The 17,310-nt window shown below is 43.5% G+C and overlaps 1 protein-coding gene across 5 annotated transcripts in view; it reads left to right on the forward strand.

Moving 5' to 3' along the window:
- Positions 1 to 17,310, forward strand: part of tenm3 (teneurin transmembrane protein 3) — a 363,756-nt gene that overhangs the window by 33,098 nt on the left and 313,348 nt on the right. The window contains exon 1 of one of the 5 annotated variants that reach the window (XM_080757112.1): positions 13,046 to 13,720. The exons of the other annotated variants lie outside the window; for them this stretch is intronic. The gene's annotated coding sequence lies outside the window, so the exon portion shown is untranslated. Of the gene's footprint in view, positions 1 to 13,045; positions 13,721 to 17,310 lie in introns of those variants that run through there. 5 annotated transcript variants of the gene reach the window in all.

Below are 17,310 nucleotides of genomic sequence, written 5' to 3' on the forward strand. Positions count from 1 at the left end.
ACTGTGGATCTGTTTGTCCTGCACCTGGGCACTGGAATGTGTGTGCCTTTCTTTCCCCTTGTAAGCTGAACTATAGGCCGTGGGTATAGTTTCACTATAAGTTCTTACCGGTAAGCCTTTTTTTCCACCATGCAGCTGGTAGCACATTGACAAAAGCTACATCACTTACTATTTCAAGGGCCACGTCAACAAAATACCACAACAGATGAGTTTTGAGTGCAATCTGTCCTAACACCAAGGAGACTTATTCAATTGATTGATTGAAATCTTTATCAATCAAAAAATAATAATTTGTTTTTCTCAAAGCCCTCACCGCCAATGACATAATTTGACGCAAGTTGTGCGTTTTCTGTTTTTGCACTAGATGGTGCTCTCCGCCAACCTTGTGTGTGTGTGTGTGTGTGTGTGTGTGTGTGTGTGTGTGTGTGTGTGTGTGTGTGTGTGTGTGTGTGTGTGTGTGTGTGTGTGTGTGTGTGTGTGTGTGTGTGTGTGTGTGTGTGTGTGTGTGTGTGTGTGTGTGTGTGTGTGTGTGTGTGTGTGTGTGCGAGAGAGAGAGAGTAGGTGAATGAATCACCTCAGTGTTATTGTTGTTCATTCATAATCTCAGACACACCATCACAAACCAGTGATTTTCAACTGGCAGCCCACGGGACAACTCCAGCCCCAGCTGAGCTTTTCCCTGGAACACATTCCAATGTAAAAATAAATGTACAAAATTATTATTAGATGGCTGGTTGTACAGAATGACCATTTGGATTGTTTTCCATGACTGTTAAAAGGAGCTCGTTTATGGTTAACCAAAAATCTCCCATAGCTGTGAAATGAATACTTCATAGATGAGATATCACACCTCCTCATTAAAACCCCAAATATTTTCATTGTTAAAGACTCTTTGTTGTTACATATTATATCCACAAAAATATTCTCTTTTAACTGTCACCAATGCAACTTCTTTGACTTCTAATGACATAATAATACTGTATATACCAATGTCATTGTCAATATTCTCAAACCGTCTACAGTACATCAAAGAAACAACACATAAATGTTGTCATTCTAATCAGAATAATGTAGCTTTCAAGTCGTTCAGCTGTTTATTTTAATTTAATTTTTTGAGTTTCGAGTGGTTTGATTTAGGTTTGATTATTTGAGTGAATTTTGAGTAGGTTTTCACTTCAGGCCTATTATTGATTAATAGAACACATCATAAGAGCAGTGTTGGGAAAGTTCTTTTTTTATGAACTAGTTCAGTTCACAGTTAAAAAAAAAAGAAAACCCAATTCGAACAGGATGTGATGTATGTATAAGAGTGTGATTGTTGTGTTCTATATAGCACACAACAAATGGTCAAACAGTTAACCACGAACACGGTCTTGTGTGCGGCCCTGACTTCAAAGTCATTTTACAATGGTGGCCCCCTGCCTAATCTAATTGAATACCCCTGGCCTATGGCATATGCTTACGAGAGGCTGCACAACTAGCCAATAGGGTGCAAGCTGTCTGTCCAGCGTACAGCTTCTACTATTTGCAATAGACGGCGTACGTTATCCAGCAAGACTGTTTTACAACATGAGCGATAGAGAGAGAGAACATTCTATGGATACAGATACTAAATCCCCCTGCCCCCATGCTAAAAGAGGTTTCCCTGTAGTCTCGCCAACTTGTTTTTCTCTCATTTATCTGTGTTTTTACCTGCCAACTGTATTCTTTCATGTCCATTATTCTCTTTTTATTGTTTTATTGTGTCCAGTATTGTCATTATACTCTATTATTATATTGACATATTGTTGTACTGTTGTGAGCAGTCTGTTTTTGAGCGGTGCCTCCACTCCATTTAATACACAGCTATGTGTTGTGTGTCCCCATGTACAGTATGTATGTATGTAATGTATGTGTATGTATGTATGTCCGTCCCAGCATAGATGAGAACGGTAAACTGCAACACGATAGCTCTGTCATTTCTCGACCGTTTCTGACGCGGGAAAGCTCGCCAGAACCGGGCCGGCCCCCTGGGCGCATTCATGGGGCTCTGGATGTTGCCTCCAGGGACCCCCACACACTACAGTTGCACCGCTCACTTCACACAGGTGTGATTTTTCTTTGTTCTTGCACATCATAGGTGTGCAGCCTCCCTGTTAATGAGTGTGTGTGTGGTGTGTGTACCAGCGCTGCACGCACGCACGCACACACAGAGAGGGTGGGTGTGACACAGTTTTAGATTAGTATACATCAGACACTGTATTTCTATAAATTTTGGTTATATTATTAATATTATTGCAGGGAACATCCTGTTCGAGACATTTCTTGTTTGATCTATTTCAGGAAAGCTGACTGAGACGGGCAGGAAAGCCCAACAGCAGAGAGAGAGAGAGAGAGAGGTTCCTTGTTACCTGCCTCTCTCTCTCTCTCTCTCTCTCTCTCTCTCTCACATGGACACACTGTACTCATGCACGGGTAGTGTATCGTTAATATACCTCGTTATGTATAGTGGGTACACGGTCAGGTTTATCGTTGCTTTCGGGCAGAAACCTCTCATCTCCATACTTTAACTTTTTATGTTTTTTCTTCGTAAATTACTTGAAGTTAATTATCCCATACCGAGGCACACAAAAGCAGCAAAAATAGCAGATCAACGAGCTCGTCCATCTGCTATGCTTGCACATATAGAGGCGCTTCAATTGCACGCGTGCACGCGAGTACAGAGTACAGAAATAGTGGCACAGGTTCTCTGCAGGCCTGCGACTGTAGCATCTCACGTACATTAGCAGACAGTGTGAGTTCCATCCTCTGGTTCAACACGCAGCCGGATCCACAGTGTTAAGCTGCATTTCACACCATGCATGGCGTTGCTTGTCGAGAAGCAAGAAAATAAATCCTCCACATCTTGCTATGCTTCTGTCAAAGCCATCTGTCTTCAGGGTGCGCAATTTATGACAGAGTTAATGCATTAATTAATGAATGTGTTCCGTGGAGTCACACTGTTTGCTAAGTGAGTCAAAAAATCAGCTCCACATACTGACGGCGGATTATTTGCTATTCTTGATTATCCTTTGTTGCCTGTTAATATTACTGCTATTCTTCGCTATTATTACTTTAATATTGTTTTGCTGCTACAAGGCTGTGTGGAATAACTCTTATTGTACACAAGAAACACCTAGAACTGCACTCTGTCGATGGCCTACTAGTGCGCAAGCAGAGCGCGCAAGTACTTTCGACCGCTACAAACCGCTACAAACTGTCAAATCTCAGTTTCTGCCTCTATGTATATGTCATTTGTAAGTTGATTAGCGGTATACTGTGGTTACTTTGCGCCCTATGCACCGTCCCAGCCTTTTCGATGCGTATGCACCGTCCCAGCAATGACTAGACATACGTATACATATACATATACTATATAGAGTATGTAGTTGTAATTTGATTAGCAGTATACTGTGGTTACTTTGTGCCAAAAAGTGACAGCCGTCAACCATTTCTTTGGGTATGCAAGAAAAACAGCAAATCTGTGCCTGGTTTGCTGGGACCAGATTACACAGATGACCATTTTTCTTACGTCATCATTGAGAGCTGGGACCAGAGTACGTGGTGTGTATATGTATGACTAGCTCTCAATGATGACGTAAGAAAAATGGTCATCTGTGTAATCTGGTCCCAGCAAACCAGGCACAGATTTGCTGTTTTTCTTGCATACCCAGAAAAGTGGTTGACGGCTGTCACGTTGAAGAGACCGGGCGAAATTATTACTTGCACGCTCTGCTTGCGCAAGTAATGATATATTATGTTAAATGTTATATCAGGTAAATTATTATTAATGTTCCAAAGACCAGACCCTAAGACAAAGTCCTTTTTGCAAATGCTTATCGGAAATAGAAATTCTAAAGTAAAATGTAAATTTAAAATATATTGAAATGAGGAATAGATGGCAGCTTCCATTTCTGGGTTTTCAGGATGTGTATAGTTCCATAATCTATATACGTAGCATTCAGAGATTCTGGAATAGTTGTCTGGCTATGCGAGACTAGGCAACAGAAAACTGTAGTGGAGAGCAGGGGAACAACTCTTTTTATTTGCAGTAGCCAATTGTTTTTCTGCCCAATTTAGTTGTTATGCCAATGAATTCCTCTCCAAAAACATGTCTGTGTTGTCACTGCTGTGCCAGTGAGGATCCCCCTGCTGGGAGTACGTGCAATGACCAATAGAGAGTATGCACATGCATGCTTTTCCCATGAAGTGGGACTGAGTGGCAAAACATTGAGGAGCATGGAGTGTTGGAGTTTGGAAGCGCTCGTTGGAAATCACTCAACCGGCCTGCGTACCACCTGTTTCTAAATGTCACATAATGCAGGAGGCAGCAAAATGTTGTGTTATTGAAAACAAGCACTTCCAAACTCTGACACTGACGACCTGTGTGTGTGTTGATCCAGAGCGGACGGACAGTTCTGGGACCAGTGCAGGGAGTGTTGCATGGAACAGAACAGAGCTGGGACCGCTCAGTAGAGCAGCTCTGGTGTCAGCCACTCACACAGATGTGACTCTCTGACACGTAAACAAACCGATCAATACGGTGACACGGAAATACACATCTTGATTGATGGCTGGAGTCTGGACTAAAAGAATTATGGAGCTAGACAGGCAGATAGTATGGATATACTGTAGATCAGCGGTTCTCACAGTGGGGTCCAGGGGTCCCTTGGGGGGAGGGGTTCAAGGGAGGGGGAATCTTTTTATTTATTTTTTATTATAATATAGTTAAATAAGATATTATATATTTATTTATTTGAAGAGTGTGGAATGTTTTTTAGCACAGATCTTCTCTTCTGGGGGTCCCTGGCGGCCACATACATATTCATGTGGGGGTCCTTGACATGACCATGCTTTACATACTCATCTTTCTGCCAATGGCCACTATGCCAAAATCAATATTCCATTAACCTCCAAGGCACATGATGCTTATATCATTGTGTGTGTGTGTGTGTGTGTGTGTGTGTGTGTGTGTGTGTGTGTGTGTGTGTGTGTGTGTGTGTGTGTGTGTGTGTGTGTGTGTGTGTGTGTGTGTGTGTGTGTGTGTGTGTGTGTGTGTGTGTGTGTGTGTGTGTGTGTGTGTGTGAGAGTGAGAAATAGTGTGTGTATTATAACTCGATGAGTAATCCTGGCATGGTTCCATATGTCATTACATTTTGGAGAGAAATGAGTTTATAAAATCATGCTTATGAGGCCTGGCTTAATTACAAACGTCTTTCTTTCGAAGTCAGTTTTGTTCTCTTTGCATTCCTTTCCTGAAAGACGCACACGTGCACACGCACACGCACGCACCATGTGTTGATGTCAACACACAGGGGAGGGGCTGATTTATTTTGCCACCTGTCGGTCAATACGCCGTGGTGTCTGCGTGTGTGTGTGTGTGTGTGTGTGTGTGTGTGTGTGTGTGTGTGGTGTTGTCCCTTGACTATAGTGTTTGTCACCAGACAGTTTCTTGCTGACTTTGTAAAACTGAAAGTATTGCTAAAATAAAGGCACATGCCTGTCACACACTCAAAATTCCAGGTATAAAGCTCACAACACTGTTTAACTACTGTAGTTATAAGCACTCATAAGTGCAAAAACAATTATGAAGTGTTTTATAATGACTCATAAGTTCAAATATACAAGAATTATAATATAACACTGTGTGCGTGTGTGTGTGTGTGTGCGTGTGCGTGTGCGTGTGCGTGTGTGTGTGTGTGTGTCAGTGTGTCAGTGTGTCAGTGTGTGTGTTGAAATGTCCTTAAGCAAGACACTGAACCTAACTGCTCCCGATGACCAGGCCTATTTATTTTAGTTTTTCACTTCCAATTCCGATTGTTTACCCTGTATTAGATCAAATTGGTACCCGGCTCCTGTTTACCAAAAACTGAAAAGTTTCAGCCAGTGTGTGTGTCATAATCCTTCAAAAATAGCAGATGTACAAGCTCATATAGCATGGCACAAAGTGCCAAACAGCATACATGTAATTTTGGTTGTCCTTGACATGGAAACTTTTGTTTCAAGTGATATAGCAATATATGTTAGGTTTTTCTGAAAACTGTTAGGATTAAGAAGATATTTTTAGTTTTGGCCTCAAGTGTTAATGAGTTAAATGTTTACAAATCAATATAATTTCAATATAAATTGTCTGTCCAGTGGCCACCAATCAGCTCAAACTATAGAATAGGTCCTTGTTGCTTTTATTATCTTTACCATGGTGCTCACATTCCTCCCCTTCTCACCTGAATTATACATAGGAAGATTAATATTGCATGCAGAGTGCTCTATGCACACGCACGCACGCCCGTGCGCACGGCCACACACGCTTGTACACACACTGTCAACAAATCATTCCCAAAATAATTGGGGACATCATTTTGACATTGTTGACATTTGTTACTGCTCCCCCCGAAAAAAATACTTTGTTGTTGGCTTTGATGGAAGTGTAAATAATGAAATTGTTAGCCTAAGGTGTGTGTGTGTGTGTGCGTGACTGCGTGTGTGTGCGTGTGTGTGTGCGTGCGTGAGCGCGAGTGCACGCTATACAAATAAACTTGTGTGTGGAAGTATGCATGCTAGAGATCGCTACACAAGGCAAAAAGACAGTTATCGGTTAAGAGCACTCACATGCCTGCACACGCTGCCGTGCATGTGAGGAGAGATTAGGTGGAAGGCCATGAGTCATGGGTGAACTATTTAAATAAATGTCAAATTTCTTTCCAGAATATGTCCACCAAGTTCAGCAATTTTGGCACAGAAGCTCTTAATCCAGAGTGACTTAAAGTAAGCAAGCACAACACATGGTATAATACATCGAATACATAGAAATAGTCATCAAGGATCATAAGCAAACGAAGAACCTAACATCCGTCTAACAGTAGAATATAAGTACAATGAAACGATGAGTATACACTGTAAGTTCGTCGAAATGTACAGAGACTACCTCTCTGACACATCATACCTACATTCACCATCATGCTCTGTGATGACATTCAGGCTCTGTTTGTATCGCTCGTACTAACGCCACATAAGAAAGGTGTCCTCAGTTCACCCATTTGTAACTCAGAGAGAGATCAAATGGTTCCAACAAAATAGCACCCAGAAATCACACCGTTATAACAAGGAAATCACAATTCATGCCTTTTGTTGCTTTGGGGCAGAAACCTCTTATCTCCATGTTTGGACTTTTTGTGTTTTTTCGTAAATCTACGCCCTACTTGATCATACTACAGCATCCCACACGAGCATCAACAGTAGAAGATCTGCCAGCTCAAAGCGCGTCGCTTCGTGATGTGTTTGGAGCTGTAGATCTGCTACTTGACGCTTGTCCTGTTGAGTCCTGAAAAGTAACAGTTTAGGACATGTGAGGTTTCCACCCGACAGAGACAATTTGTAACCTCTCAGACTTAAGTGAACTGACATAAAGTACGACACTCTTCTCCACGCTTCTGAACAGCAGGTCCTTGAATGGCATCCAGGTGCCTGTACAGCTGTAGCCATGTTGCTTTTGTTCTGGGTTAAGGTTTAATTCTATATAGCATCTACAAAGGAAAGTCGCAGTGACTTGGGACCAGCGTGTTTAGGCATTTTGGCCAGACAGCCACGGCCGCCATGTCTATTTGTACTATACAGAGTATGAATGTGCGTATTGTCAGATTCAACTGAATATATAAAGGTGATTTATTTGTTGTACAAGTCAAAGGTCAAATTTTATTACCTCCCAGTATCACAAATCATGTCTCTAAAGGGCTGCACATAAGTTGCCCCACCGACTTCATATTCGACACGCGTTCCACACCACCACAGGGAGTACAGTCTATACAGTGCCCGGCCTTGAGTCGGTCAGACCCACGGTTGTCCAGAACCGCCACAAAATCCTCTGCCCAGGCTCTGGACAGGACCCACATTTGCCAAGGAGTGCTATGCACACGCACTCTTGCATGCACCTATAAAGTCATGAGTCCACATGACCTACACAAACCTCATAACTCCTAAACTGTTCCTTTTCAGGATACAAATCTGCTACTTCTGATGCTTTTGCGTGACGCTGTAGTGTGATCAAGTAGGGCAGGGTTCCCCAATACATTTTCCTCAAGGGCCATATTTTGACTAGGGTACCAGGCTGGGGGCCTAGTCCGCATGCGGGAAATGTTTTTGAAATGTTTTTATTTTTTAATTAATTAAGCTTAGAATAGATGTAACAGTTGTTCTCAACCAGTGGTCCGGGGACCACCAGTGGTCCTTGAGGGGGTTCCTGGTAGTCTCCAGCTAAATCACGGAGTTGGTAACCAAATGCACCCTTAGATCTTTAACTCATTCTCATCTTTTAATTTGAAGGATGCCCAGTTTGACATGCATAGGCTGCTGACCCCCATTTAATGCCATTTATAATTATGTGGGACCTCAATTTATATTATCTTTTATTTATAAAAATCAATGTCAACTTAACTCTGAGAGAGTACAAATGGAACCAAATGGACCTGTTATGGTCCATTTGTACATTCTGTTTTGTACACTCGTACTGTACAAAAAGCCGTTGGATATGATGGCAGGGCTCTAGCAGTGATTCTCATCATTTGAAGTTGAAGGATGTCCAGTTTGACATACATATGCTACTGACCCCCTTTAATGCCAATTATATCTGGGACAGTGGGACCTAAAAAAAAAGAAAAAAAAATAATGTTGAAAAATTCTTCCAGGAGCCACAAGGGGGCGCTTCGCGGGCCGCAAATGGCCCACAGGCCTTCTATTGGGGAACCCTGAAGTAGGGCGTTAATTTACGAAAAAAAACCCACAAGAAGTCCAACTATGGTTTCCTTTCTGCCCAAAAACAAAGATATCTAACTGTATGAAGATATAGATAAAAGTGTAGGCTGTTTTAGTGCTTTAGGCTGGTGTGAACGGTTGGGTTTTGACTTTTCCTTTTGATGGAGTCGACCGAGCCCAGCCTCTGGAATGAGGACAGGGAGACGGTTCCAGTGATGAGGGGCTTGGCAAGAGAACGGCCTGCCACCCCGTTGATGTTTTATTTATCTGGGGGAATAGTTAACCCATTCTGACCGGGCACCCATTTTGGTGTTGGCATCATGTTATGCTTTAGCTATTGAAAAATAGCAGATCTACAAGCTCATATCGCGCCACCGAGTGGCGCGATACGAGCTTGTAGGTCTGCTATTTTTGAAAAATTCGAAGAACGACTGACATTTTTAGAATCTGATCTCAGGTCAGAATGGGTTAATCAGACCAGTGTGTGTCCCGTGGAAACCTCGTATGAATCTGATCTCAGGTCAGAATGGGTTAAGGCCCAGCATGTTGTGATCGCACATGCTTCTCTAGCAGCAATGCGAGAAATGGCATGGTGGTGACTGACGTTTATTTAAATAGTTTCAATAGGTTCTCATGTTTTGCTTTCTCAGGTTTGTTTTTCTAGACCACAAATTGTTAAGACTGCTCCCATATTATTTAGACACATGCTATGGTTCATTCGTTGTTTACCCATGGTATAGTTTCAATGTGTAGATTTGTTTAGACAGATCATGCTAGGTTTATTGTTAACCATATCCCAATATGTTCAATGTTCATATTGTTATTCAGATAGCATATTGTTTAGACCAATGGGTTCATGGTTTACCTGCTATAGTTTCTTGAGGCACTTCACTGTCTCTCTGCTCAGACTCAGAGTGAACAAATGTAACCAAATGGACCCAGAACATTCGATTTGGTTACATTTGTAAAATAGTACACAGTAATTACACTATTAATATTATTATTATTTCAAAACTGGAGGTAAAGAATGGAGAAAGAAAAAAAAGGTCTTGTATGTGTAGTAGTACTGATAACATTGAGCAATGTCATATACATACACTACATTTTTATACTTAAATGGTATCAATGGCAATAATAATAATTGTTATTGCTATAGTTATTATTATTATTTTTCATACTATAATATAGCGACATCGATGGCCTATTAAGGGGCATTAAACTGACAGCGAGTCGCAGGTTCAATTCCCGAGCTTCACTCCACGTCTCTCTCTCTCTCTCTCTCTCTCTCTCTCTCTCTCTCTGTGTTTCCTGTCAGTCTTCATTGTACTATCCAAATAAAGGCTGAAAAGCCCCCCTAAAAAATATAAAAAAAATGTAATAGCATCAGATATTTTTTAATTTACTTACAGATCCACAAACGCAGCGTGTGGGGCTTGTAGACACTATTTTTAGACAAACGTTTTGCACATCACAGAATGAAGTATAGAACATGAATTGATTAAAATAACACAGTAAAGTTGAAGGAGCTCGTTCTGTGTTGTCTCACACCTCTCACAGCAGTTGCTCACTTGCTATAGTTCAATTTAAATTAAATAAAAATAACATTGTGAGTCTTAGTCTATATGGCATAGCCATAGTGTGTGTGTGTGCGTGCACACGCCCATCCCGTGTGCCTCCGTGCGTGTATGCGTGTCCGGAACTAACCTTTCAAACGGCGTTGGACCGTTAATCGCCAAGCGTATAACACTGTAGCTATAGAAATACCACAAATACCTAACCTAACCACTATTAATATTTAACCGTTTTATATTATGTGGATTCTTCAACATTAAAAAAAAGGAAAATTCTATAAAAAATAATAGGTGAAACATTCAATATTATTTCCTTGTTCTGTGCGATTGTGCACATTAGCCCACTTTGCGGCCCTTTTCGTCCAGAGGTTTCAAAGCCACATTTCATGCTCCCAGAAATAGCAGGCCTATGAGCTTGTAGATCTGCTATTTTCTAAAGGAAAGCATGAGTGGAGCTTGAGGTGGAGACTATACTTATACTGCGTCACATTGTATCAGACAGTCATGGAGTGACATTTTTTTCCAGGCGTTGCGTTGGTTGGAATGAGGTGGGGGTGGATTAAGAGCCTTCATACTGGGAGGTGTGTGTGTGTGTGTGTGTGTGTGTGTGTGTGTGTGTGTGTGTGTGTGTGTGTGTTGGTTTTCATTCATTATTAAAGAACTGGCTTCCCAGTTCAGCAGGAGAGACAGACGTGAAAAGAATAAGGTTCCTCGGCACATTCCATTGTGCTCCTTTATCCCCACCGTGTGTGTGTGTGCGTGTGTGTGTGTGTGTGTGTGTGTGTGTGTGTGTGTGCGTGTCTCAAGAGTGGACTGCACTGTCTCAATGCAGTTTGCTGACGGTACCTGAGAATTCCCCCAAGCCTCACGTGCATGCGTGTGCACGTGCATGCGTGTGCACGTGCACATGCCACACACAGAGGGAGATTGGTCTCCAGTGTATCCCTGATGTATTTTATTTATTCATGTGTCTTATTTATTCCTTTCATTTCCATGCAGTTTAATGCTTCATATTATGCTGTAATATATAATAATATGCACTATAACCACTAACAACAACACTGTTTACTAGTAATGAGAGAACTGGAACTTAAATCAATGGCCCACACGCACGCACACACACACACACACACACACACACACACACACACACACACACACACCCCCACACACACTACTAGCATAATTTTTTTATACATCGTTTAAAATTACACCCACGTAGGAAGGGCTTGTTAGGCTAAATGTGCTGAAATTCATGTGAATTTTATTTTCATAATAATAATAATAATAATATTCATTTTATGTACTGCATTCAAAAATGCAGTACAGTGTCACTGTACAATTTATAATAGCGGAATGAGAATATTTAGATGTAGTGTGTGTGTGTGTGTGTGTGTGTGTGTGTGTGTGTGTGTGTGTGTGTGTGTGTGTGTGTGTGTGTGTGTGTGTGTGTGTGTGGCCTACAGCTAGTGAATGTTATATTGTTGCTGTGGCGGAAACCTTGCATCTCCATATTTAAACGTTTTCCTTTTTTTCTAATACATTTAATGCCCTACTTCATACAAGTAAAATACAAATGTCGCAGAAAAGTATAGTAAACATAGCATATCTGCAACCTCACAAGCTTGTAGAACTGCTATTTTCACTACTTAAACTTAAAATAACCCTAAAAAGGACCATTTTGGACATAGGAGGTTTTCACTCCGACAGCAATGATATTTTAATTGCTCTAACGTGTTATTCTAAATACTTATATGTGAGCTTTCCCTGGATATCATATGTAATATGTAAACAACATGGAAATGGGGTGTGTGTGTGTGTGTGTGTGTGTGTGTGTGTGTGTGTGTGTGTGTGTGTGTGTGTGTGTGTGTGTGTGCGCACGGGTGCGTGTCTGTGGGTCTGCCTTCCATTCAAGCCAAGTCAAGCCCGTCCTTTATTTCACATCCCTTGCTAGCTTCAGTTTATACAGCTGCTGCCGCGAAACCTTACCCTCTCTCTCTCCCTCTCTCTCCCTCTCTCTCCCTCTCTCTCTCTCTCTCTCTCTCTCTCTCTCTCTCTCTCTCTCTCTCTCTCTCTCTCTCTCTGTGTTTGCCAGACCTTCACATATAGAATCTTTCAGTGTGCTCTTGTGTGAGATTGTGCGTGTGTATGAGTTTCTGTGAGAAAAACGGAAAGAGATAGGGTGTGTGTGTGTGTGTGTGTGTGTGTGTGTGTGTGTGTGTGTGTGTGTGTGTGTGTGTGTGTGTGTGTGTGTGTGTGTGTGTGTGTGTGTGTGTGTGTGTGTGTGTGTGTTAAAATCCACCTTGTGAACAAGGTGGATTTGAACTAGTGAATCTAAGCAGTCACAGAGAGAGATTTCAGTGCAATAGAATGGATAGAGAGATTTGGGGGTCTACAGCGTGGTCTCCAAATGGTTAAAGCTGAAATGCCGCCCCTCCTTTCCCTCCTCCTCTATTTCTCTCTCTCTCTCTCTCTGTCTCTCTCTCTCAATCTCCTTCACGGGGTGGGGGGGTGTCGGTTTGCCGGGGCCCCGTCCAATCGCCTTTGTTCCTACCTCGCAAAACCCCGCCTCCTTCCCCTTTCTCCACCACCAAGAGAGCGAGGATCAAACTTGGAGAGAGAGAGAGAGAGAGAGAGAGAGAGGGAGCCGTATGCGCACAGGCAGTCCCGTTCATTTGAGCAGAGGTAGTCGCGCGGTGAGACTCGCAGAGAGAGAGAGACCGTGGGAGAGAGAGCGAGAGACATATACAGAGAGAGAGAGAGAGAGACACAGAACAAGCACTGATTTGAAAGCCTTTGGATCCTACCGGAGCTGTGCCCACCTTTTTTTTCTTTTTTCTTTCCTCTCTACACAAAGAGAGAGCGAGAGACGCGAGACGGACCCTCATCAATCAGTTATCGCCTCCTTTCCGAGACCCTTCCCTTCCATCCGCTGCGTCCCTCCATCCCTCCATCTATCCATCGTGCGTGCGCTGAAGAGGAGAGAGGCGAGATATAGCGCGGGGCAGACCCCCACCCACCCACCCACCGATAAGAGTGCTGCTGCTGAGCTGCAGACCGGACCGGAGAGGAGAGCAGCGGCAGGAGAAATTGTATTTCAAATAAAAAACAAAATTGGCTCTAGTTTTCTACCTTGGAGAAAAAGCCATAGCCTGAAGACGGTGGCGGATATCTCTTTCTTTTTCTTCTTAATTTTTTCGTGCAGTTTTGTTGCGTGAACTAGCGGAGACATTTCATGCTGCTGTGAAGAGGAAATCCTTGCGTGCCGTGCATAAATATATATATACATATATGTATGTGTATATATGTAGATATATATATGTATATTTTGGGTGCGCTGACCCTCTGAAACCAGGCGAAACTGGAGTGCTCACACAGACAAGGTAAAGAATCCACGGCTAATCTGTCATTATTGAAATAGACTGTTCTCTTCCTTACACAGCAGCCTCTGGGTGCCCATACACACACACACACACACACACACACACACACACACACACACGCACACACTGCCCATGTGTGTCTGCGTGGACGTATATCTTTCAGTGCGCTTGTGCGCGTGCATGCATGCATGCGTGCGTGCTTTGCGTGCATACCTCGACAAAGTGTTAGGTCCATGCCAATCGCATATCATTGTGTGAATTCATTGACTGAATGCAAACTCATTGACTGAGAAAACAGTGAGCTGGACCTGTGTGCGCGTGCGTGCGTGTGTGTTTGTGTGCGCGCACGTGCATGCGTGTCTGTGTATGCGCGTGTGCTCGTGTGTTGTGCCAGTGCAGAATGTGAAAATAGTCGCAGACTGTAGACTCATAGTTTGATTTGGCGAGAGAGAGAGAGAGAGGAAGGGAAAAAACGTCTCTACCTCAGATGGTCTGAATTAGAAGTGAAATGGACTGAGCCAGCTCTCTCTCGCTCTCTCTCTCTCTCTCTCTTTCTCTCTCTCTCTCTCGGAATCCCCTCCGCCACTCTCGCCCGCTCTTTCGCGTCCATTCTCTCATTCCAGTAGTCCCCCCCCCCCCTCTCTCTCTCTCCCAATGTCTTTCCCTCTTCCATCCCCTTCTTCTTCCCTTCCTTCTCTCTCTCCTTTCCTTTCTCCCGTCCCCTCCGTCGCTCTGCTTTTGTCTCTCATCTTTTTTTTCTTCTGCGGCGAGTATTTCTTTTTTTCCCCCTTCTTTTTTCTGCTTCTCTTTTCCTCCAGTGTGGTCACACTTTCCAAAAAGCCCTGTAGTGCTTGAATGCTTGGAGGCCAACCACCCCTCAGTAAGCCAGCCTTCAACTCCAACCAGGCCTGCCAAGAAGTCAGTCACTCCGACAAGTCAATGTGTTGTTGTTTTTGCTTTTTTTTTTTTTTTTTTTCCTAAAGCCCCGTCGTTGTTTAGGCCCTCTGCTCGCTCAGGGGACGTCAATCAGCCAAAAGAGCCTTTCAGATTGGCCCACAACACAACGAGCCGGGCTCCATTTCACAGCCCAGCCGGCCCGGGCACAGTAAATTATCTCACACACACTCACTCACACACAGACACACACACACACACACACACACACACACACAAGCCAGTCAGTTATTCAGTCAGTTACTGAGTGACTAATCCTTGGTCTTTTATGCTCTTGCTATTGTACAGTGTGTTTTACTGTGTGTGTGTGAGTGTGTGTGAGAGATACAATCTCTCTCACACACACAAGCATGATCTGTACTTAGTCATGCACGGGTGCCGCACACCAAATATAGCGAATCTACAAGCTGACAAACACGCCGTAGCATGTTATCAGTTTGTAGATCGGCTATTTTCTGCCGAGTGACACTCAAGTACCCAGGCCAGTACACATCCTGGCCTGGGTACACACACACACACACACACACGCGTGCACGCACGAATATTTCAGTGGTTTATCATATAGTGAACATTAGCCGTGAGGTCTGGTTTACATTACGTGGAGGCATTCCATCAGGCCAGAGGACTTGAAGACGGACAGCAGAGAGATTGCACACACCAGCGGAATTCCCAAACTCCTTGAGAGTGTAGATTAAACACACGGACCCCGTGAAGAAGCAGGGCCCGAAAAACATTCTGGGTTTTTGCCTTGCAGGGACTTTTACAACAATCCACAACACACATGCGCGCGCAAACACGCGCAGGGCCTACACACACACACACACACACACACACACGCATGCACAGTTGGTGGCTTTACAAAGCAAGAACCAGTAGCGTGACAGTGACACAACAATGGGGAGCTGGGTTCGAGCTGAACTCGGAAACCTGATTTATTCCGTTCCCATTGTCGTCTCCGGCGAGCCTTCCCCTTTCAGCGTGGACGTTTAAACCCCACCGTTTGATGTTGCACTGTTGCGCCGAGCGGCTAATTACTTCCACGCCGAACCAACTACCGACGACCAGCCAGCCAGCCAAGCCAGCCCCGGCTATACAAGGGGAGGAAGAGAGAGTTGTTTACGCGGAGAGCTATCACTCTCTATTTCTCTCTCTGTCTCTCATAAGCATGCATGCAGAAGAGAGCGAGCACACACACACACACACATACGATTGTATGCACACATGTAGCCCAAATGTCAGTGTCTTAATCGGTGTTTCCTAACGTTCAGAGCCAATAAAGCAGCGATGGAAGAGAATCAAATTGAAATGTACCGAAGAGACGAAAATTGGCCGGCCGTGTATAGTGTGTGGCGTGCGTGCATCAAATTCAAAAGCATCAACTGCAGAACTACAAGCTCAAAATATCGAAAGCGGGTTTCGAGCTTGTCAATTTGCTACGTATGATCAAGTAGGTCATTAATTTATGAAACAAACTGTGTGTGTGTGTGTGTGTGTGTGTGTGTGTGTGTGTGTGTGTGTGTGTGTGTGTGTGTGTGTGTGTGTGTGTGTGTGTGTGTGTGTGTGTGTGTGCGCGCGCGCGCGCGTGCATGTGTAAACTAGAATTAAATCAGGTTATTTTAGCCTTGAAGTATGCATGCAGTGCATTCTCTCTGTCTCTCTCCCTCTATGTTTTATTCAAGAGACTGGTGACAGAGGGAGCTTTATGCCGTCAACACATGATTGAATTAAAGCCATTTTTCAGAGATTCAAAATGGGCGGGCGAGCGTAGGGGCGATCGATACGTTCAGTTTTAATGTTTACCTTTTGTGTTTGGCACACGATGTGGCGTGTGTGCGTGCGTGCGTGCGCGTGCGTGTGTGTGTGCGCACTAGGGAGAGACATGTCTTGTATTAGTGTAATGAAATGGGAGTGTTTCGGGTCGTTGGTCCCCATGCAGTGCCGAATCCAGCATGTTTCTTTATTTCACAAATCGTGTTGCAGTCAGTCCACTTTTCAAACCTCCACCTATTAAACTGTTCTCCAACCATTGTACGTTTGACCACAGCCGCTCCGTTTGATAACATGTTCATCTCCTGGGACCCCAATGTACAATCTCACATTCTCTGCGTTCATTTAACTCTGAGAATGTGCAAATTGTCCCTCCTACACTGTCTTCGTCTCAGCTTTCCTACCGTCTGTCCCTCCTACACTGTCTTCGTCTCAGCTTTCCTACCGTCTGTCCCTCCTACACTGTCTTCGTCTCAGCTTTCCTACCGTCTGTCCCTTCTACACTGTCTTCGTCTCAGCTTTCCTACCGTATGTCCCTCCTACACTGTCTTCGTCTCAGCTTTCCTACTATTTGTCTCTCCAACACTCGGCTTGCCTACTCTCTTGCTTTCCTACTCTGTCCCTTTCTTACCGTCTGTCTCTCTCAGCTGTCTGTGCTGTCATGTTATCATCATCAGTGATCTCATATCTATTCTGAAATGAAGATGACTCATTCTTAAGTGGATCAAATATTCAGTTGTAGTGTGAATAATGCTGTGTTTATCTTACTAACACCAATTAACTATAACGAAGGACTTTTCCCACTCTTCGCCTTGACTCCTCTATCGGTGCCTCAAATGTACTTCCCTCTCTCTGAGAGAGAGAGAGAG

The sequence above is a fragment of the Protomyctophum bolini genome (genome assembly GCF_963924005.1).
Source record: "Protomyctophum bolini genome assembly, chromosome: 3".
NCBI lineage: Eukaryota > Metazoa > Chordata > Actinopteri > Myctophiformes > Myctophidae > Protomyctophum > Protomyctophum bolini.